This window comes from Lygodium microphyllum, chromosome 29 (assembly GCF_053477565.2).
Source record: "Lygodium microphyllum isolate KBCC chromosome 29, Lygodium_microphyllum_v1.1.10, whole genome shotgun sequence".
In the NCBI taxonomy this organism is placed as follows: Eukaryota; Viridiplantae; Streptophyta; class Polypodiopsida; order Schizaeales; family Lygodiaceae; genus Lygodium; species Lygodium microphyllum.
In genome coordinates this window covers 55,294,937-55,317,440 of record NC_141163.1, presented here as the reverse complement: position 1 = coordinate 55,317,440, position 22,504 = coordinate 55,294,937, and the positions used below count along the sequence as shown (strand labels likewise).

The 22,504-nt window shown below is 43.1% G+C and overlaps 1 protein-coding gene across 3 annotated transcripts in view; it reads left to right on the top strand.

The window, feature by feature from the left end:
* LOC148010649 (inositol polyphosphate multikinase beta-like) overlaps positions 1-22,504 on the top strand; it is an 80,895-nt gene that overhangs the window by 1,204 nt on the left and 57,187 nt on the right. The window lies entirely within an intron of this gene.

Below are 22,504 nucleotides of genomic sequence, written 5' to 3'. Positions count from 1 at the left end.
TTTGCTCCAAAAAAATATTGATACCTTAGGGAAAGACTGGGGTATTAGAGATTCGAAGGGTGGACTCCGACTCGAATTTGCATGTCCACTCTTCAGCCTGTCGGGCCTCGGCATGTAGTGTTTGTGCTGTATGTGGACAACCTCATATTGATAGGTGAGCATGCCTAGATGATTAAGCAAACAAAGGATGCCCTTAATGAGAATTTTGAGATGATTGGCATGGGTCTTCTATGTTTCTTCTTAGGTCATGAGATATGGCAACCAAGAGGGGGATCTTTCTCTCTTAACAATGGTATGTGCAGGAGCTTTTGACTGCCTTTGAGATGACCATGTAAAGAAATGGTCTGTTAGAGAAAACAGAACACAATCGTTTGACAAACTCACAGAGTGATAAAGAAACACAGATAGGATTAGGATAACTCAGAGACAATGAACACAATGAATGATAATAGATGAATACTGAATATAATACAATGCTCAATATAGCAAACACACTATGCAGCGAAGAATACTGATCCTTGAATTCTTGTGTCTCATATACCGGGCCAGAGAGAATGAATTGAAAAGTATGTCGTACCTTGGCAGATCACAAAACATAGTAGGCAGTCTCTAGGGATGTGTGGCAACAACAAACACAACTCTGTCAGGTTGGATCAATGTCCGATGCGAATTCGGAGTAGGAGAACCACAAGATGCTGCAAGGTTGATGATGTTGCAGCATAGTAAACAGTGGAAGTTGCAAAAACATAGGTCCTCTGCTGCCCTTTTTTGCAGGTGACAATATCAAATCACCAAACACAGCTTGGATAGTAGTGTAGGACAATGAACGCATCAGATCAATAGTGGAAATCATGCTGAGAAACATTGTCAACAGCAACAGGGGAACTGGACAGTAGGCGTATGATCATGGACAATGGTGTGTAGCAGCTTGGAGTGAGATATTCCCCGCGAATGGGGTGTGGACAACATAGATATGGCACCTGAAAATTGAAAAAGTGAGATTGAGATTGGATGGAGGACAACGTGCCTATTTATAGAAAGTTTGGGTCCTCCCAACATGGTTTGTGCTTATGGGACACAAATAATCTCTTGAACATAATTCCTTTTAATAAAAGGGTTTAATTCATTAATTGATCATGTTTTGGGGCTGTTTTAAAGAAGCTAACGTATTTTTAGCTCAACAGACCACACACTGTCCCATCTCCACTCCTATGGATCCTAATTGTAAGGCTTCAACTTATGTAGATTCATTGGTTGTTGATGCTCTAGGTACCGATAGCTGATTGAATCTTTGATTTGGCTAATTAACCCTAGGATCAGTCTTTGTTTTGCGATTAGTTTGCTTGTAGGGTTTATAAGTGAGTGCAATAAAACTTGTTGGTAGGCTGCCTTGAGGATTCTTCGTTTTCTTAGAGGATTCTTGACCTTGGCATCTTCTATCCCATAGGTTTAGGAGATGTCACGTGGACATGAAAATTTGATGTTTTGCTTATGTTTAATTGACATTTGATTAAAGGATTAATCAAATGTGCAATTAAAAGATGCACATGTGTTGCACATGTGAGGTGCAAGCTACTTTTTCACAGTTGAAGGCCGAAGGACCCTATGAAAAAGACGGGTGTCAAAGGCAAAAGTTGTAACAAGTTACACTTGTTAGATTCTAGGTGAATTTTGGTGTTGGTTTGCCCCTTGGACCATTAATTGGCCATTAAGTGTCAGTGGTGACACTAGGGACTAGGCATAAATTAATGGATTAATGCTTGTCCAAGGGTAAATTAATGCATGGGACCACTTTGGGTTGCAAATGGCCTAGCCAATTAATTTTTGGATGGGCAAGTTCAATTTTCTGGGCATGGATTAAGGGTTGAATTAATTTTTAAAAATAATTAATTCTGAAAATTAATTAAATGACTGAAAATTGCTGAAAATGGATTAAGAAAGCTGCCACTTGGCAAAACTTTCCCATGCAAGTGGGGGAAATGCTAAATAGGGCTGAAGGGAGAGGGAAATCTCGTTTTTTCATTTTGGAGCTGTTGGGAAGAGGTGTTGGACTGTTGCTACCAGCTTTTGGGGCCATTTCCCAGCCATTGGAGACCATTTTGGTGATGGAGATTACATATTCTTGAGCTTGGGAAGCTGGCAATTGCTGCTAATGCACTTTTTTCTGAAGATCACAGTCTCTGATGCTCCAATTGTTGTTGGTGCATCAGTTTGGGGCTGGTACAGCATGGCAGCTGCTGATTTTGATCAGTTCTTCGCGACATATCTCAGAAATTTCTCTCTCTACAGCATTCTCTCCTCTCCTTCAGTTTGTGCTCAGCCATTCTCAGCAATTCTCAGCCATTTGGAGGAGATCTCAGCCATTTTTGGTGGGCTGATCTGTAATTTCTGCAGTAAACCCTAATTTACAGCAGAAATTAGGGTTTAGCAGTCACCTTGGGATTCGTGCCAGAGATCGAAGGCTCAAGGGACTGATATCAGCAGCAGCTGATAATTGAAGATTATCAAGGGATTTCAGGAGCCAGCTCATCCCGAATTGATTTGGGGCAGCATTTGGCCAGCCAAGGGTCAAATTGGAAAAGAAGTCTTGGGTGAATCAAGGGGCAAATGACTCAAAAGGCTTGTTGGTCATTTATAACAGCAAGAGCAATTGGTTAGCAGGAGGAGATTGAAAGCTAAAGAAATACCGCAAGGGGCGCCAATAGGGTGTCTATTGTCCAAGAATGTTATGGTGAAGTGTGTATTTCATTTTATGTGCATTTATTTATTGTTGTAATTAACTCTTAAATCAGGTTATCACCACCCATTCCAAGAAGGAAGGCTGGTTTCAGGAGACACAAGCTTGGTGTTGTGGGGATGGACATATTTTGATTTGGATGGCAATGTTGATCTTAGATGATTGATGATAGGTTTTTACTTTCTACTCGGTGCATGTATTGTTTCATGGAGCAACAAAAAGCAATGGTCAGTTTTGTGAGAGTGAAGCAATGCGGAACCGAATGACCAAGACAAAGAGTGGACACAGAGAGAAAGAGACAGTGAAATGCAGAAAATTTGCAGTGAAGGGTGCTGTATAAGGATATAGAAATATACATGGGTGCAAAGAGAATATTTGTATATGTCTCCATCTCGAAGATCTCAGTCTGTGACAGCCCCGAGAACAATCTCCATGGTCTGTAGCTTGAAATCTATGAAAACCAAGTGATGTACTTGCTGCTCCTGTCCAGGGAATGATCAACTAACCAACTCTAACACCCCCTCTCAGATCCTGGACATGGAAGAAGGCTAAGGGATTTGGAGTGCTGTCGAAGTAAAGCCTGGGGAAGCACCTTTGTAAACAAATTTGCAAGATTGTCCTCTGTCTTGCAATAGACTAGGGAAATGGTCTCATCTAGAATCTTCTCCTAAATGAAATGGTACTGGATCTCAATATGCTTCGTCCGAGCATGAAACACAGGATTCCTGGCCAAGGCAATGCAAATCTCATCGTCGCACTGTAGAACATTAGGACTTGTTGGCGGGCAGCCAAGCTCCTCTAGGAGCCTATGAAGCCACCCCGTAGAAACCGCAAAATCCTTTGTGCAGCCTGCCAATGCACCATCTTGGGTTCATGAACCCAAGACGAACACACCTACAACATAACATAAGTCAACACGGGTATTAAGAAGCTGGATCAAGGAACCAACCAACTGCCTATAACGGGTAGCATCCGCCAAAGGGGGATCGGAATGAGCTGTAGCCTTTCAATTCGAGTCCATAGGAGTTGTAAGAGACATAATGTCTACTTTAAAGGTACTTGTCAACCAATTTGAAGCAAACATTTTGCTTGAACTGAACTCAAGTGGTAGGCGACTTCCCTTGAATAAAAAGTGTAGTCCGCCATTGCAATGCATTTCCCTTCAAAAATGTGGCTGCCTTGCATATCTTAGATGCCTCTGTGAAGTTGCCTCCAGAATAGGCTGCATCAAATTTCTGAATAAAAACAAGTGCTTTCAGCCTATCTTGTGCACCATTGAAAGGCTTAAACTTCTAGCTTTTGCCAGCTTTGTCATAGTCCTTCTATGAACCTATGGGAGTCAAGTTATCATAAATGGGCTGCTGCAAAAAGGGTGCATTGGCTATATTTGCATAAAAACCAGCACTATTTGAAGCATCTACATGACCAACACCAAATCCTTGTGCTCCAACAGTCCCTGGGGGTGCCGATACATATCCATATGGCCCGCTTTGTGCCTCAAGCATCATGCTTATGCTGCCATACATGGGATTAGGCATTCCACTTGTGTTACCTGGATACATTGGGTGTTGTGAGCCATGCATTGGCTGCTGCATATCATAGGGATTTGTGCCATACATTCCCGTATGCGGTGCCTGTCCAACCATAGCATGAAAAATGGTACCACCACCAAAGTATCGTTGTTGTCCCATGCTTGCATGTGCATAATTGCCTTGTTGCCCATGTTCCCATGGATTGGCACTACCAAGTTGGCCATGCATTTGCACTTGCTGCTCCACGGATACCAATTTTTTGTGCTCATTAGTCATTTTGGGCTCTTCTAAAGAAGGTTTAGGCATTTCCTTCGGTTCTTATGGCTGTCTCGAAGCTGTAGAAGGTGTCTTCTTCTCTTTGCCTTTGCTGTCCTTCTTTGGGGCATTCAAGAATCGAGTAACCTGGGGATCCTTTGCCAATTCAGCAAAAATATTTGCTGTTGTATGCATTCGATCCTTGAAGCTATTATCAAATTCTTTAGCCCCTTGTTGGTTATTAGCCTCTTAATGCATTGAAGTGCCAACATTTGGGTCATTTCCCACATCAGCATGTTGTCCATGGTGAGAACCATGCCCAACATCAGGCATTGCATTTCCCCCTTCACCATGTAATTGACCAAGGAGTGATGTATCCTTTCCACTTGATCCCGTATCACCATGTGAAGACGTGCTTGCTGTAATTCACTGTTGAGAACAATTTCAGCAATAATGCAATATCCTAAGTTGCAATCACGTACTACGGGCCCAGTAATTCAAAGGATTTGATGGTATCCCAGCAATGGAACTATGAAACAAGCCTTCCTTCCTTGGGTGGGTGGTAAATTCCCGATTACAACTTAATTATAGTAGCAAACAATTAATGTAAATCTGAAAATACAAATTTACCTACTGATCTTAGACAATGCACATCCGATTGGCCCCAAAATTGGTGCCCCTTTTGGTATTTCTTTAGCTTTATTGAAGAAAAAGTTGATTTACAATTGGATTCTCCCGATCCCTTTCGCAATCCAAACTCCCCTTGCTTTCCAAAATGACCAACAAGTCTTCAATTTGATTTGCCCCTTGATTCGGCACTTAATTGGCCTTCACCCATTTCATAGACGATAGAAATGCCCCAAATTCAATGACTAGCTAGCCGTCCACGTGAATTCAGCTGAAATTCACCTTCAGCCTTGAAAAATCCAAGTCTTGGAGCTTTTAATTTTTGGCACACTTCCCAAGGCTGTTGCTAAACCCTAATTTTTGTTGTAAATTAGGGTTTACAGCAGAGAAATCTCCGATTTCTCTGCCTCCAAGAAAATCTGTCATCTACTGCTGCTGCCCTGTCTCAACAGCTTATAGATGCAAAGAACTGAAGAAAATCAGTCATTTACTGTTGCTACCTTGTCTCAACAGCCTGTAGACACTGTCACATGCTGTTGATTGGTCTTTTCCAGCCCCTGGCTGCCTCATAAGGTCCTCCAATGGTTGAAAATCAGACCGACAACATCTCCTCCCTCTCTCTTGCAGGCTGAATACACTAAAAATGCCTCTCTCCAACCTCTAAAGACGTTTTTCAGTCTTGAATGGGCATTTTTGACAAGTGGCAACCTTCCCAAATGGTTTTTCTAGCACTATTCATAATTAAATATTAATTTTCAGTCTTTAAATGTTGAAAATTAATCTAATAATTATTTCGGTGCCCTCAAAATAAATCTAACTGGCCTCTTCCACTCCTGAGTGTCTCTGCACCATCTTTGACCATGAGATTAGCATTAGGTACCATTAAATGCCACTTTTCTAGTGTCACCAATTGACACTTATGGCCAAATGAACTACCTAGGCCAACAACTGGCACCAAATACCACTAAGTGCCTGTGCATCATAAATTATAGCAACTTTTGTCTTTGACATTCCGTGATTTTTTGGAGTCCCAGGCTCGTAAATTTACTCTAACCCTAGTAATACCTCACATGTGCAACATTTACTTAATCATGTGATTAAAAGTTAATCCACATGTTCAGTAAGGTTTCAAAATACATGTCCTCATGACAGTTTTTCTCACATGCACCTGAAGTGTAATCGTGAGCAAGGACTCTCATGGCTAAGGGCTAAAGGGTCTCTAATGCGAATCCAAAGTTTTGCCACCAAAGTAAAGGCTTCACAAGTGACTCTCTCCTCCAAGAAGTGGAAAAAGCAAAAGCCACATGCCCTCTTTGATCTGCATAGCATCCTACCTCCTCCAGCATTGCATTGTGGTCATCCATAGAAACCACACGAGTCAAATAAGCAAGCTGGTCCGAACAAAGCTCTCTATCATTCGTGATTGTTAGCGACTTGTAGGCGGGATGTACGAATATGGCAAAACCATGGATGGGCTAAGGCATCCATGCCTATATTCTCTTTGCTATCTCTAGAACATGTGCACGATGTGTCTCTGTGATCATTGTGCAAGCACGTGTCTCCCACTAAGATTGCTCTAAAGAAGTGAATAAGAAGACCCATGGTGAACCCCTTGCAATCACTTATACGTAACACCTTATAAAATGGAGCCATGACAATGACAATGGTACGGACTTTCTGTCAAAACTGCTCATTAAGGCACAAGTGCTGCATGGCTTTGGCCTCCTTTGTCTCATGCTCATCCCATTCATTCCATGAAGTGGACACCATTGTCCGGATCAGACCTCATAAAAGCGCTTGAGCAACAACCACATGTAAGCAAACTGAGTTGAAGAAGGCTTTTTAAACTCGAGTGTGCTATGCTCACGATACATCGCAAGCATCTTTACCTTTATCGTGAAGAAGGTGACAACAGATATAGTTTTGTGGACCATCCTCTTCACCCACTTGAGCTTCTTGATGTTCTCCATGAGCAAGTCCAAACAATGACTTGCACATGGAGTCCACCAATTATGGGAAACTTGGCCTCAAGCAAACGGCCCATATGTTGATAAATTGATGCATTGTCGGTAACAACTTGCACCACATTTGAGAGGCCCACCTACAACCACAAATTACAAGTAAATAACAATACTTAAGAGGTTAGAGAGAGAGAGAAAGAGTTGAGCCTTTCAAGATTCAAGAATCAAGAGAGATAGAGGTTTGGGGGGAAGAGAGAATTGAGATAGATATTAGAGAGAATAGGGAGATAGATAGTTATGCATAAATTATAATGGAAGAAAGTGAAACAAATTTAAAAGACAATCTACACCTCAATGATAGCTTATCGAATGTGGCGGTAGATGGATGTGCCTATCGTTTTCCTCCTCCTCTTGTTGGTGTCTACGGCCTGCAAAAAGTAAGTGCCAAGTGGACATGAGATGTTTGTATTGATGATACCACATTTCTTACGATCACTCCATCTCTTAGTGAGAATGGAGCAACTTTATTTTATCCATGTGGTCTGAATAGGATCAAAAGCTCTATCAATCCTCTCCTTCTCTTCATCAGTTTTTTTTCTTTTCATGTCATTGTATATGATAATAGTCCATGCTTCACATGGAGCCACATTGGCAATGGCTTTTACCATCTTTTTCCATTGCTTTTGCTTTAGGACATTGAATACAAGATTGCACTCAATCATTGTCCGTGCAATTTCAATGTCGACAAGTCGTTGCCTTTTTCTAAGAAAGGCAACCGATCCATGCACATGACTGGGAGCTTAAGGGAGAGAGGGTTGTCTCTCCGGTACCGCATCGGTTAAAGATATGCTCACATCCAATGCTTCCTCATTAGTAGGCATAGGAATTGGTGCCGATACGCCACTTCCTCCTCCTCTTGTGGATCCCCCTCTCATCTTGGTGAGAAACTCTTGTCAGAAGTGGAGCAGCGGTGGAAGCATAAACATGTGCTGAAATAAACTGCTGAAACACAAGACAAAAAGAGAAAAGAAAAGAACATGATACAGATGAGAACTCAGATGTATGCACAGGAAATGGAATCCATATATCTGAACACGAGACAGTCGCATACAACAGTGAGTCACTGGCTGCGTGGGCACTGGCACTGGCTCCTCTCTCCACAGAGTCTGCAGATGGTGAAGATGAAGTGACTGACTGAGGAGGAGCCACAGGAGTATAAATAGGCTGAAAAAGTGGGGAGCAATAATGCTGGTCGGACAGCATTAAAGCTGGCCGATTGGTGCATAAAAATGCTCCACTGGCATAAAATGCCACACCAGAAAAATACCTAAAATATCTAATAAAAATGCCCAGCCCAGATCAAGCTCAGACTCACACATGAGCTGACAAATACTCTGCTAACACCCTCTCTCAGATCATGAGTGATCTGATACAATACAATAGTACAATGAAAAGGGATCAGAAACTATACAACATAGAACCACCAAGTAGAACCATGGATACCCAAGCAGTGGGTGATCAAGCCACCACCAAGGTGCCTCGGAGAGAACCTGATGTCGATGTCGATCGTACCAAACACCTGAAAATAGAGAAGATCATAGCATGTCTTTGTGTCCATCACCAATGTCTCGCAGTAGCATACAAGACCATCCTGTCAAAAATGCCTCTGAACATAGGTGACCATGGATTCCCCGCCTTTGGCCAGACCGCCAAAGTGTCCCCTCATGTGAGCTCCAGACGAAAGCCTCCCGCTCTCTGTCAGATAACTAGCTCAGCATGAACCTGGATGTCAATCCCAGCTCCAGGATTTGATTCCGCCAGACGAAAGTCGATGCGTCAGGGACGTCCCTCTCTGGAACCTGTGCACCTGTATAAAAGTATAGATGAGGCGCGGCTGCCCCATCGGAACACCCGCTCACACTCCCTCTCTGGCACAAGAGAGTCGTGAGGGATGACCTCATCACCATCACTAGAAAGCAGCCGAGGAAGGGGCCACCAAGCCCTTCCCGCGATCCAAAGAAGAGGATCCCTTCCGCGCCTTGGACTTCACCTTGGTTGGAGGATCGGAGTCGGAGTCTGATGAAGGAGAGGACTCATCGGTAGAGTCAGCATCCCGCTTCGTCTTCTGCTCCTTCTTCCTGGAAGCCGCTAACTTCTTGCAGTCCTTCCGCAAATGTCCCTTCTTGCCACAGTGGTAACACTGGGCCTTCGACTTCTTCTTCCCGTCACCCCTCTCTGAAGCTACATAAGCCTCACCTCCATAATGTGCCGGAAGCCGCCCCTGTAATCTCAAGGATGTCTCATGCAACTTATCATCAGGGGAAGTGCACGGAGGAGCCATATGGAGAGGAGAAGAAGAGAAGTAGAGAAGAGATGGAATTTAGAGAGGAAACACAGCCAAAACACATGCACAGACTACAGAAAAGGAGAGTTCACATGCAATATAACCCAAAATCTGATCAATAGAAGACAAAATCTGCTGCAGAAAGTCAAAAAATCAGTCAAAAACTGCCAAAAACAGCAAAAACGGCCTGAAGTAACAGTCACCCAGCCACGAGAGATGCTGAATCAGCAAAACGCAGGCTGTAAACTGGAGAAAAACAGGTAGAAAACTGTCGCCAGCAGCTGTAGATGAAAAACGCAGGCAACAGAGGGTGCGTAGGCAGCAGGCGATGGTAAGACTGCAAAAAACGCAGGCTGAAAACAGCCCCAAAACAGGTCGCCTGGCTGCGACAGCAGTCGTCTGATCAGCAGGGGTACAAAACAGTCCTGAAATCAGCAAGAAAACACAGCAGAAACACAAATCCTGAAAACTGATACCATGTCAGAAGTGGAGCAGCGGTGGAAGCATAAACATGTGCTGAAATAAACTGCTGAAACACAAGACAAAAAGAGAAAAGAAAAGAACACGATACAGATGAGAACTTAGATGTATGCACGGGAAATGGAATCCATATATCTGAACACGAGACAGTCGCATACAACAGTGAGTCACTGGCTGGGTGGGCACTGGCACTGGCTCCTCTCTCCACAGAGTTTGCAGATGGTGAAGATGAAGTGACTGACTGAGGAGGAGCCACTGAGTATAAATAGGCTGAAAAAGTGGGGAGCAATAATGCTGGTCGGACAGCATTAAAGCTGGCCGATTGGTGCATAAAAATGCTCCACTGGCATAAAATGCCACACCAGAAAAATACCTAAAATACCTAATAAAAATGCCCAGCCCAGATCAAGCTCAGACTCACACATGAGCTGACAAATACTCTGCTAACAACTCTTGGGTAATGTTTTGAGGGATTTCCTTGCATGGAGCAAGTTACCCTTCCGTCTTGGAAAGATATTGGAGAAGTTGGGTTGCACCACTTGTATAGCACTTCCCAAAATGGTTGCATGTCCAATGGTGGGAGTTTGATTTATTTGTGTGTCTCTCCACGTGGATGGCATGCAAATTGAAGGCCTTGTGCTTCATGAGTCATGGTGCCAATATCGGAGGGAGAGGCCAGAGAGAGAGAGAGAGAGAGAGAGAGAGAGAGAGAGAGAGAGAGAGAGAGAGAGAGAGAGAGAGATGCTTGCGTCTCGACACTTGAAAGTTGAAAGAGAGAATATAACCTCATCCCCATAGGGCTAGCCCACATGAGGGAGTGTGTGACCAACATTCGAGCATGTAGGAAGGCAAAATGGCTTTCTATAGGGAAGGTAGAGTAGTGATTACGGAGGATGTTCTAAATGACGGTGCGAGACCTATGGGAGTAGCCTTGCAATTGTAGCTTGGAACTGTAATGGATTTCTACGACTAGATGTGGGAGCATTTGAGGAGATATTCAGAGGGAGAGACATAATCTTCTATTGAGAGATACATCAAGAACCGTATACTACACTCCTAGGAGTGACAGGTTATAGATGGGATTTTGCTTACAAGGAGGTGGCATGTAGACACCAGAGTAGCAGGGGATCAGGAGGAGTGACATTGCTCTTTAGAGAGGAACTCTAGCAGGTGATCTAGGTGGTTCTTAGAGATGAGCAGGCGAAATATATGTGGATGAGAGTACAGAGTAAGCAGCACACTCTGTACATTGCCCTATGCTATTTTCCCCCTATGACATCTCGCTACGCCCCACCTAAGGGTCAATCACCGTATGTAGCTTCGGATGAGGATATTTGGGAGTTTTCGAGGGAGGGGGATGTCATTCTACTAGGAGACTTTAATGCTAGGACAACCTCCCATCAGATGTGGTTCTTTGATACAATTGAGGAGATATTACAAAGAGTAGGATGTGGCAGAGTTATAGATGGAGAGGACCTCTCAGGACATGGGGGAAGTCATAGAGTATGGGAGATACCTTGTCGAGATGGACATGACACATGGACTAGCCATCCTTTATGGCCTAGCCAGATACCCCTTATTAGGCTCTTATATATTATACCCTATATTCAGGATCTCTCAGTCTCACCATGTCTCCTCGTAGTAGTAGTAGATCATGCTTATCTATCTTTCACTATGGATCTCCAATTTATTGATGTGCATGTTAGAATTTGCCGATTCTATGGGTAGCGCCCAATGTAATTTGTGTGGTGTGGACACTTATTAGAGTGTCAATGTAAGGTGTGTACACCTAGTGTCTTAGAAACTTAAAGTAGTGACACTAGGCTCTAGAGTAAAATAAACCTAACTCTAGTTAGTTGGTGGAAGGCTGGTTAGGTCAACCCTTGACCTAAATATAAGTTGTACTTTTACTCTATCTTTCATTCTAGCAAGTACACTCTTCTCTTTTTGCTTCTGCTCACTCTCTTGTTGTCATTGTCTCTCCTCTCTCTCTCCATAGCTGGCTGCCATTTTCCAACATTTGGTATTAGAGCAGCTCGTACGCGCGGATTCCGTTCAGCCACCGTCAGCTGGTGCCATCCTGCCCAAGTCCTACTGCTGCCAGCTTGGTTCTCAGCTCAAGGAAGAGTTTTCAGCTGCTGTGAGGTGCTGCTGAAGTGGAGGAGCTATAGCTGAGCCGTCTCTTGCCTACTCCAGATCTGTCCAATTCAGCCATCAGCTCCAAATCTGTCCATTTGCTCCAGATCTGTCTAACTCAGTCATTTGCTCCAGATTTGCTGTTTTCAGCTTGCCCGCAGCCCTACACACAGTCCAACGCGCAGTCCCACATGCAGCCCTGCACACAGCCCAAGGAGCTGCTGTTCTAGAAGAGCTGCTTCTGTTTTCAGCTCTGCCTGCCATTTTCTCAGCTCTACCCTCCATTTTCTCAGTCCTGCCTGCCAATTTCTGCAAACCCTAAAAAGTGCAAAAACCCTAATTTTCAGATATGGGGTTTTCTCAAAATTTTTGGAATTTCCAGTCTATTTCTGCTATCTTTTCTCGAATCTGAGCTTGTGCTGCCCAAAAATTTGGGGCTTTTTTTGATTTTTGTTCCTGGAGTTTGAATTGACAACGAATTCGAAGAAATTTCTCGATTTCTTGGACATTCCCACCAAACATTTGGGGCTTTTGCTTGATTGGAGGCCCTTTGCGTAAATTGTTACCAAACTCATAGACATTGCACAATTTCTTCCGCATTGGCTCAAGAAAATTTGGGGCTTTTCAGTTTTTTAGATTTGGCACGCATCATGAGGCAGATTTTAGTTGCTGTTCATTGTTGACACGCATCCTGAGGTGACATTTCTATAGAAATTCTAGCTGTAAGGTACAAATTTTTTCAGTTTCTTTGAAATTTTAGAAAGAAATTTGTTGCTTTTGCTCGACACGCACTCTAAGGCAAGCAACAAGCAGTACAACATCATTTAATTGCTGTTACAGTCAGATTGGGTAGAGAATTTTGGGAAAATTCAGTAAATCTTGGTAAGAATCAGCATTAAGTTGCTGTATTTTGTACTTTTGTGGGCACACATTTCAAGGTGGATGTGGTATAGTGCTGTAATTTATTGGCTGAGTGTTGATTTGGGTGGCATTGTGCACACTTTGGCATTTGAGTGACAGTTTGGTACTTGTTTCTTAATCCCGTGGGGGATTTTGATACTTTGAGGAGTATACTCTATACTTCAACATTGAAGTATTTGGTTGCAGATTTTTGTCTATCATTGACAGTATGGCACGTTAGGGGAATAATGATCAGAGCAACGTCCTTGGTGTCCTCACTGAGGAGGACAAACTTGATGGCTCAAACTACTCACTATGGAGTTTTATGGTCCGTAACCTTCTTGTGGCGAAGGACTTGTGGGATTATGTTAAAGGTGATTTGCAGCGACCAGGAGGTCTTGCACCTCAGACACCTCAGCGTAACGCTCGAGGACATGTTGCTGGTGCTGGTGGTATTGGTGCTACTATTGTTGCTGCCCCTCCTCTCTCTCCTATTGGGGATTAGAGGAAATGGGACTCAAAAGATGCACATGCACTTTCTTTGATTGTCTTATCAGTGAAAAGGGCAATTATTTTGCACATTTGGTCTTGTAAGACCTCAAAATCAGCATGGGATGTACTTGAGTGTATGTTTGTAGCACGCAATGAGGCCAGGATATCCTATCTCCGTAGAGAGTTGGTCAATGTGACCATGGATAAAGATGATTGCATGACTGAGCACCTTACTCATACATGATTTGCATGAGCAGCTACTCAATGTTGATAAGGTCATTTAGGATGCTGAATTGGTAAACATCACACTGAACTCTCTTCCAGAGTCATATCTTGGTTTCCACACCTCTTTGATGTTATCTTTGAGGGGGGGGGGAGGCAGCAGCCCCTTACATTTGTGGAGTTGGAAGGCCTCTTGCTGCAAGAGGAACAGACTCGAAAGAATGTGGCATTGTGTTCAGGTGATGTGGCTATGCTTTCAAAGTTCAAAGGTAAAGGAAAAGTCAAGCAAAATGCAAAAAATCAGCAAAAGGGTGATGCTGGATAGCTATCAAATAAGGTTGTCCAAGACACAGAAAAAACTAAAAAGAAGGGGAAATGCCATTATTGCAAGAAGCCCGGTCACTATATTGATGAATGCAGAAAGAGATTGGCCAAAGAGAAGAAAAAGAACTCTGGTTTTGGTTGTCCAAGAAACATCAGCCAGCAAATCTACTGATGATGATACTTCAGCCAACTTTGTAGGAGGACTATGCATTTCTCACATGCAGTTATGATTCTTCAATCGCTGATTCAGCATTTAATGCTGTTGAAACGTAGCAAACATGGTATTTTGACAGTGGGGCGTCAAAGCACATCACTTCCAGGAAGTTCAGCCCCTGCTAGGAAGTGTGTTACATGTGCGAACAATAGCAGTTATGATGTATGTGGCATTAGGACAATCACTATTACTGCTGCAGATGTTTGTGATTTCATGCTTCTAGATGCCTTGTTTGTACTTGGCATTACAAAGAACGTGTTGTCTATCTTTGCTTTTAATAAGCATGGCTTTCAGGTCATCTTTGATGATGACAAATGCATTGTTCGAGACAGAGAGATGGATTATGCACTTAGGCTGCTCGGCACCTTGCATAAGGGTCTATTTTTGTTGGATACATATGACCGAAAGTCTCATGATGCTTTAGCAGTCACTACTCTTTCGCTTGCTATGCAAAATGCGGAGCTATGGCATGCCCGCTATGGACACATGAGCTTTGGGAGTTTGATGACCCTTCAGAGGTGTCATATGGTAGATGCATTGCCTCCAGTGGAGACTCCACCTCCTCATGCATGTGAGGGATGTATTTTGGGCAAGATGCATAGGTTTGCCTTCAAAAAGGATGGTGTAGTGCGTGCTGTTTGAAAAATGCAGCTTATTCACTCTGATGTTTGTGGTCCCATGAGGACACGTGCACTTGGAGGTCATCAGTACTTTGTTACATTTATTGATGACTACTCTCGGTATATGGGTGTATGGGCTGAAGACAAAATCCGATGTGTTCATGCATTTCAAGCATCTTGTTGCAAAGCTTGATGCTGAAACTGACTTAAAAGTACAGACACTTCTCATAGATAGAGGGGGGGAGTACATGTTTCGTGCTTTTGAGACATATTTACTTGATCATGGCATTATGCATCAAGCCATTGCTAGAATGACTCCTCAGCAAAATGGAGTTACTGATGGTACAATTGACATGTACAAAGCACGGTTGGTAGCAAAAGACTATGCACAGAAGAAGGGCATAGATTATGAAGAAACTTTTGCTCCTACATTCCGTATGAGTACGGTGAGATGTGTGATTGCAATGGCTGTAAATTATGCCTGGAAAGTACATCAGTTGGACATTTAGACAGCTTTCTTGAATGGGGATTTGCATGAGGATGTTTATGTGTCACAACCTCCAGGGTTTGTGGTTAAAGGGAAAGAGCACATGGTATGCAAGCTGCATAAAGCTCTTTATGGTCTCAAACAGGCTCCTCGTGCATGGTACTCCAAAATTGATGCTTATTTGGTTGGCAAAGGGTTCAAAAATAGTCCAACTGCTCCCACTCAATACATTAAGAATGAGCCGGGGGGGGGGGGGGGAGACTTGCTGATTATCATTCTTTATGTAGATGACATGCTGGTCAGTGGACCTACAAAAGAAAAAATTTCAGATTTTAAGGCTGAATTAAAACGTGCATTTGCTATGTCAGATATGGGCTGCCTACACTATTATTTGGGGATTCAATTCATCCAAAATCAGCATGGTATCATCATGTCACAATCACAATATGTGGATAAGTTGTTACATAGGTTTAGTATGCAAGATTGCAAACCTATGTGTACTCCTATGGAGCCAGGCTTAAAGCTGTGTATGCATGATGGTGAAGAGATGTCTGATGTTGCAATTTACAGCCAGGCTGTTGGCTGTCTTATTTAGCTTTGCAATACACGCCGTGACATTCAGTACGCAGTATCTCAGGTGAGCAAATGTATGCATAGCCCACGGACCATACATTGATAAGTTGTTCAACGGATCTTCAGATATTTGCAAGGTACTCAGTCATATGCATTAATAATTCCTAGGGGGGGAAACTTGCACTTACAGGCTTACAGTGATTTAGATTGGGCTGGTGATGTAGACACTAGGCAGTATACCAGTGGACGCTGTTTCTTTCTAGACCGTTCATGCATTTCATGGCTAAGCAAGAAACAGCCTACAGTGGCTACCTCATCTTGTGAGGCTGAGTACAGGACAGCCTTCACGGCAATAGTGGAATGTGTATGGTTGCGCAGATTGTTGGCTGATCTACATTTACCATTGGAGGGTCCTACACCCATTCTTTTTTGATAGTCAGAGTGCTATTGCAGTAGCATGAAATCTTGTGTTTCATGCTCGCACGAAACACAGAGGTGCATTAACATTATGTCAGAGAGAGAGACTATGTAGGAGAGATCAACTTGATGTATGTACCCACATAGAAAAATGTTGCAGACATTTTCACCAAGGCACTACCACGCGAGAAGTTTGAGGCTTTTCGAAAGTCCTTAAACTTGTTAGCCTTTGGCGATTGATCATCCTTGTACTTCATCGCATTGGCATTGCAGGGGGGTGTTAGAATTTGCCGATTCTATGGGCAGCGCCCGATGTAATTTGTGTGGTGTGGACACATTAAAGTGTCAATGTAAGTTGTATACACCTAGTGTCTTAGAAGCTTAAAGTAGTGACACTAGGCTCTAGAGTAAAATAAACCTAACTCTAGTTAGTTGGTGGAAGGCTGGTTAGGTCAACCCTTGATCTAAACATAAGTTGTACTTTCACTCTATCTTTTATTCTAGCAAGTACACTCTTCTCTTTTTGCTTCAGCTCACTCTCTTGCTGTCATTGTCTCTCCTCTCTCTCTCCATAGCTGGCTGCCATTTTCCAACAGTGCAGACCGAGCATATAGCTCACCGACACTTGAGATACTTCTTCTCTAGAGAGAGAGAGGATATCCATACACTTAAGCCTACACAGAAAGCCTATTCTGGGGTGATACCTTGAAATAGTTGCTATGATGATGAGTGCCGTGAGACTAGAGATCATCCACAGAGAGAGGTAGCATTGGGATCCACTACACACAAGTAGGCACAGTTAGTCATCAAGCGCCTTATAGGGCGGAAGAAGAGAGCATTCTTAGCCCAGTTGGACAGAAACTTATACGAGATGTTCTTGAGTTAGGACTCTAGAGAGGCCTGGTAGCTTTTCAGAGGACATTGTCTAGCCACACCCATCACATCCCTAGTACATGGGAGCAATATGCAACCATTCTCTACATAGTAGCAACTTAGTCTCCTCTCAACCCACGAGCCTTGCCCAAAGATCACCTTCTTTACAGAGTGCAGGGTCCGTGAGACTATTGACAGACTCAATAGAGGTAAGGCACAGGACCATGATGGATTAGTAGGCTGAGCACTTGATTCATGCTAGAGATTTAGTGGTAGAGTTCCTAGCTTACATGTTTAACAAAGCCATGTGGAAGGCCTCCCAAAGAGTTGGAGCACAAACACCATTGTCCCTATCTTCAAGTCGAGATTCCACTGTACCTAGTAACTATTAGACTATTATGGTCGGACGCACATTGGCTAAGTTGTATGTCTCCGTTGTTGAGCAGAAGGGCAGAGAGGTGGGGGCTCAGAGCATAGGGAGATACTGGCTTTAGGAAAGGCTTCTCTACATTGGATCACATCCTTATGCTCAAAGCGATCATTAAGGAGGGCTGGGCTCATGGTTGATAGATCTATTGTTGCTTTGTGGATTTCTGAAAAGCCTTGGACATAGTGTAGAGAGACAAATTGATACATAGACTACATGCTATGGGAGTGCTTAAGGAGCTTAGTTGGGGGATTTGGCACTAGTATGAGAGGGTTGTTGGTAGAGTACCGACATCCGAGGGCCTTTCGGCTCCTATTTTCTTCACCATTGGGGTGAAGCAAGGATGTCCCCTTTCTTAGACACCATTCAGCCTATACATTGATGGGATTGCTGACTAAATACAGAGACATTTGGTTGCACTACTCTTATGCATTATATAGTGGACTCTTAGTGAACCTTGGTAAAACCAAGGTAATGGTGTTTAACACTAAACCATAGTGGGTTAGGAAATCAGCACCTAATCTCACATATGGGCAAGAGGACTTGGAGTATGTGGATACATATACATATTTAGGGGTGCTATTTATAGGTCTCACTTTCTCTATGAGGGATGTAGATGATACTAGACTGACCTAAGGATATGTAGCACTAGGTGGCTTGGAGAGGATGTGTTCATAGGTGTAGTTCCAGGAACCCCGCACCAAGACATGGCTCTTTGATACACTGGCTAGGTCCACATTACTTTATGGAGTATATGTATGGGGTCCCAGTCTTGATCACTGCAGCCGATCAGGTTAGACATATGATGGATGGAGATTGATGGAGAGGTCATGTGTATCCATGATTTCTGAATGATTAGATGTAAGGCCTCAATACCACATGAGATTATCAGAACTGAGATAGCAGGTTAGACATATGATGGATGGAGATTGATGGAGAGGTCATGTGTATCCATGATTTCTGAATGATTAGATGTAAGGCCTCAATACCACATGAGATTATCAGAACTGAGATAGCAGCCACACTAGTTGTAGTAGAGGCCCTTACCTGATGAGTCACATATGTACATAGTCTATGGGATCTGCCCAGTTATAGATATGCATGATGGTTGGCAACTAAGTCCTCTCGATTGCTTGCTAGGGAGGATGACACTTTGTGTTGGTATGCATAGATGTTAGCTTGGTCTGAGTTACGTTGCTTTAGCATGGATAGGCTACCCCCCCTTCCAGTACTCCCTTAATGGACAGAGATTGGTAGGGTTATTAGGATGGATCTCCCCTAGCTAGACATTAGGAGGACATGGTTGGCACCAATATAGGAGCTAGGGACGAAGCTGACTTTTTGTAGAGAGCATCTTCTCCATACTATGGATGATGGATTTATTGTCCGCCTGAGATAAATGGACATCCACCTCTCACATGGGATTAGATGTGCTATTGGTCAGCTGCATACTTATTCATGCCAGTTAGAGATTGAGACTGGCAAATACAGACCCATACAACTAGAAGAGTGCATATGCGAGATATGCTATAGCTAGAGCCATAGATAGAGGAGCACTATATGTGTTGTTGCCCAGCATAGTACAAGATTTGAGGCCATTTCCATTGTTTATTTAGAGAGAGGTTTGGGCCACTATCTAGAGTCATGGATTTCATTGACTAGCAATGTCATGGTCTCTTCCTCTTGGAGATACGATGGTTGTGGGACTCGCTCCTCAACAGTATAACAGCCCAAGGACATCGGGGGTCCACTCAGAGACAGCTTACATATTTTTTCACGAGAGAGACCCAAGAGGTTTTAGGATAGCCATAGCCTCAGTCATCTACACATACACGGGGGGTATTGATTGATCAAGCTGTCCAGCTTGGCTGATCCGGACATCCTAGACCTTGACACAGGCATTGACAATACTTCCATAGGCAGATACAAGAGATTATTGCTTGAGCTAGAGCAAGGCCCTCTACATCACCATGAGATTGTATCAGCTAGAGCTCTTTATTTGTCAGCTAGATTTCTCCTTACTTATAGCTCTTAGTGACAGTTGTACCGTTAGACATATAATTGTAACTCATGGTCTCATAGGTCATGTTGGCCTTTTGCAGACGTTAATATATCGTTTCATTTCATTTCTCTCTTCCCCCCGGGCCTCCTTTCCCATTTCCAACATGATGTCCATTCCCTTTATGTTCTTTGCTGTGGGTATGGCTTGTGTCATGTCTCATGTGTAGGTTGGATCCTATGTTTCTATAGTAACCATGAAACACGTAATCCATTTCACTAGGGATGAAACGTGACACATGTTTCGGGGATGAAACGTTTTTAGAGGTGAAATGATTCGCTGTTACCTTGGCCTCAGGGAGCCAGCACAACCGTTTGCTGTCCCATGTTCGGGCACTCATATTCAGCTCTCAAGTTGCTGCTCGTATGTGGAGTCTGCTGTTTGTGTTTCAGCCCGCATTCACCAGTCTGATCATGCAGTCTCTTCTGTGCAGTTGGCATGCGCTTTTCTATACAATTTCCTTGTCAGAGCCATTCCCTTTGCTGCCATTGCTGCGTTTTTCTCTCAGCCTTGTCTCCGTCATTTGCACGATTGCACGATTGATTGGTGTCTGGGTGCAGTCCTGAGTGAAGGTCCAATTTTGTGCAACAGTTCTCAAGCTCAAGGCTGAGCATTTGGGCTGTTCGCTGTCCACTTCAGTCGATTGGCTGCTACAGTCATTGTACATAGTTCTTCAGCAAGAAAAAAGACAAACTCTCCTTCTAGGGGGAGGAGGCATCAATAGTATTTGGACTCGATGTAGTGTTCAGAGTACTCTCTTCCAACCCTACTCTCTTTCCTTTAGTTCTGTCACTAGCTAGTTTTCCGTAGGAATTTTGCAATAGGTATCTGGTTGGCTGCCTGTTTTAGAGAGTCTAGCCCATTATCCATAGTAACATGAAACATGAGAAACATTGTGTTGGAATGGTTTGAAATAGGGAATGCAATCCTAAATTCCAGTTTCTATAGGAACTTTCCTAATATGTTCTCCTTGTAAAGAACAGTTAGGGTGGAAAGGGGACCAGGATTGACCTTAAAAGTGACAACTACTGTACATTGGTTTCTGAGTCTGTTTGTCATGTTTGTTGCTGTCTGTTGTTTTTTCTTGCAGTTCACTTGTGTGTGTTGGTGGGGTGTGGAGGTGCCATGCCATGTTTTTTTTTTTGGGTGGGGGGGGGGGGGAGGGTAGGGGCAGGTCATGGTTGAGGTGCATGCAATCTATTCACATTTTCCTGCAGTCTACTCTCTCTCTCTCTCTCTCTCTCTCAGTCCAAAACAGTACAGGCTGTAATAACTAGCCAAGTTTTGTGATTTTCAGCAACTATCAATGGCATCTTCTTCACAAGGGAGCTAGGCTAGGCAAAGTACACATTGGTCTTGGGGGAATTTGTTAGCTTGTTTCATTTGATACTAGTCATCTTTGGGTTGTAAGCTCTATTAGAATTTGACATTGACGGAGGAGCTCAGACTGTTTTCAACTCATGTATTAGTGTGCATTTTAGTATTAGATTGTTTAGGAGTGTGTTTGCATTGATTGCCTTCTATTTCAGGCTGTGCATTTTGATTTTACATGCCTGTGTTGGAGGAGAACATCAGCAGCTCAGCTTGGAGAGAGAGAGAGAGAGAGAGAGAGAGAGAGAGAGAGAGAGAGTGGTCACTACTCGACACTTGGTTAATTGAAAAGTGTGTAACACAAAGTACCAAGTACAACCCTTACTTTAGGGTTTTGTAAGTGGCTTAAAGTGTGTGTAATCTGTAGTAAGTGACCAAACTGTGTAACATAAATACACAAATAAAGAATAATGTGATTGGAGAGAAAAACCTCTCTTACGGAGAGTAAAAAGTGCCCTAGTGTCCTACGTGTGGATCATCGACACTCTTGTGTGAGCATAGGTGTGAATAAAACCCAACAAAACCCCCTGGAGTGATAAGTGATTAGCATACAAGGATTATCTACAAAAGTAGATCAAATTTCAAGCATTGTAAAATGCTTCAAATTTGTCATGAGGAATAGCTTTGGTGAAGATGTCTACCACATTGTTGTTGGTAGGATAGTAGACAAGGCTGATATCCCTTGCATGTAGCCTCTCTTTGACATTTATCATTTATGCAACGCAAGGCAAGATATCCAGTTTGTAGTTTCAGCCTTGAGCAGATATATGTACAACCCACACATGTCACATTGGCAAGTTGCGAAGCATGTTTTCCGTTATTTGCAGGGCACTAGTACTCTTGGATTGCTTTATGCCAAGGGGGAAGACCGCTACAGTTACATGCTTAGAGTGACTCCAATTGGGCTGGAAATTTTGATTGTCGTCACTCTACAAGTGGAAATTGTTTCTTTCTTGGCTTTTTTTGCATTTCTTGGCTTAGCAAAAAACAATCCATGGTTGCTACATCGTCTTGTGAAGCTGAATACAAGGCAACTTTCACTACTACAGCTGAATGTGTATGGCTAGGATGTTTGTTGGCTGATCTTGATATATCTATCATGGAGCCTACTCCTTTGTCACCTTCATTGTTTTGATTTGCCATGATAAATGTCACTCTTCCAAATGCACAAAGAGCGATAACAAAAGTTGGCCTGACCTGGAAATTTGTAAATGTCCAGAGATTACAGCAAATGGCTAGCTGTAGTCAACTAAATCATGCCACACAACCACTATTGTCTCAATGTGCTGAAAACTTTTAGATTTCAGTAGGCAATTGTCATGATGACATGTATTTTTGAAACCTCACTTAATATGTGGATTAACTTTTAATCACATGATTAAGTAAAGGTTGCATATGTGAGGTGTTACTGGGGTTAGAGTAAATTTACGAGCCTGAGACCTGAGGAAATCAC